The sequence below is a fragment of the Melampsora larici-populina genome (genome assembly GCF_000204055.1).
Source record: "Melampsora larici-populina 98AG31 unplaced genomic scaffold MELLAscaffold_46, whole genome shotgun sequence".
NCBI lineage: Eukaryota > Fungi > Basidiomycota > Pucciniomycetes > Pucciniales > Melampsoraceae > Melampsora > Melampsora laricis-populina.
The window spans coordinates 734,584-736,622 of record NW_006768810.1 but is presented as its reverse complement, the minus strand read 5'-3'; positions in this window follow the sequence as shown (position 1 = coordinate 736,622).

The following is a 2,039-nucleotide window of genomic DNA, read 5'->3' as shown; positions in this document are numbered from 1 at the left end:
TGGTGGAAAATGCGGAAGAAAAGGTTGATTTGAAAAAGTGTATATCCAGAGGGTATGATCAGACTGATCTGTTCAAAATATGAATATGTAATGCAAGAAGCAAATTTAGTAGGTGATGTGGATGGCAGGAATTTTGACCAGGCGGAATATGTTAAAAGTTGTTGGTTGGGAGGCAGAGACACCTGGGGGCAGAGGAATTGGTTTTGTAAAGGGTTAGAATTCATCCCTGAGACCCACTTGAATTTGCAGAAGGTTTGCAAACTCAAGTGGGACTCCGCAGAAAATTGCCCACTCAATGAAGAGTGGCAAATGCCTGGAGGAGGCCAGTGTGTTACACTTGGTAGGCACTGGCTGCATAGGGGCTTGGTAGAACACTCTTGTCAAGACTGGTGTATAGGTTTCTTGCCAGCTGGGGAAGTGTGCATAAGCATTTCAGCAGATACCACATTACCCAGATTATTGGAACACTGTTGACTCTCAAGGTATTGATGGTAACAACATAACAAGTCCCTGCATTTATCTCATGAACATTCTGCACAATAAAGCAAAGCTGTACCAATATCTCAATATATAATTGGGGATCCAGGGGAGGGACCAATGAACCATTCCTCGCCTTCATGTGCAAGTATTTTCCTCTTGTAATCAATTTGATTTCACAGTCCTTGTTTTTGCTACAGCTGGATTGATGTTGCAAAACATAAGAAGCAAACAAACTGAGTTTTCCATGTTCCCATCTCCTAAATAATTTGATCTAATCATATTTGATAATTTATCCAGGCGAAAATTGACATTGCTGGTGAATATTTGCATAACTGAACAAAAGGGAAAATGAATTCAATGTTTTTAGAACATCGTTTCTTTGAATATTGTCAGACAAGTAGAAACTTACTGAGAATTTGGATGTACGGTGAAAAATGTAACATATAACCGTTAATAGTTGAAAAGAAAATCTCGAGCTTCCTGGACAAGTGCCTTGAGTCGTCGGGTCAACTGAATTAGCCTAAGAATACTTGTTGGATTGGTTTGTCCATTGAGTTCGTCTAGAACCTGGATGAGCTGAATCCTTTGATTCCACATTTCGTTCATGATTCTAATCTTGTGTGCATACTCTACGCATGCGAGGTGTCTTTGGATTATATTCGTTTCAGTTTGATCCATTATGACGAGACGATGATCAAGGGTGTGAAGGGTGGAAAATTGGTTGAACGAGTTATCTCAGATTTGGATGTTATCTCAGAGTTGATTATCAGGATTGAGGGGTGGCTCGAGAATGCTTTGAAGATATAGAAAGCAACCTTTTTATGGAATGGTGGCATCTGGGTCAAGTCATGATTATAGCATATGCCAAGTCAGCCTGCGGAATTCTTCTGAGTTAAAATAAGGTTATAGCATATGCAGTTGTCTTCATCTGACATTCAAGGTCCCTGGGTGTGGCAAAAAAAAACAATGCCAAATATTGGCCATGTATGTGCATCATGGTTGGGAACTTCATTTGGGGAGGGAGAATTAGCATTAGTACGTTGGACTCATGGGAGAGATCACTAATAAGGTTGAAGCAGCCTACTGGGAGATTGGTCCTGGGGATGCACCGGAGAGGAAGAAAGATTTGGCATCACGAACATATTTGTCCAAAGCGGTGTGCTCTGTTCACTATTGAAGACTGAATATATGCATCATTGAGGATTACCCGCCATGATGCATCCCGACGGGGCCGACCAGTCACGACTTGGCGACCCCCCTCAACTTGAGACAACGGCGGATGATGCTCGAAAGGTTTGCCAGGTTATGATCCTGCAAATATCCGCTACATAAGCGGGTAGTCGCAACGGTCATCGAGGGCGCCGGGGCCGCCCAGTCGCGACTTGGCGGCCCAGTTGACCTTCTCATGCCTTTATTTTTGAGGTTGAAGGGTCGCCAAGTCGTGACTTGGCGGCCCCGTAGGCTGGAATTCCGCCTGTGTCAGTAAAAACTCGAGGTATCCGGGGCCGCCAAGCCACGACTTGCGCACCCTTCAATCTTAAGATAAAGGCATGGTAAGG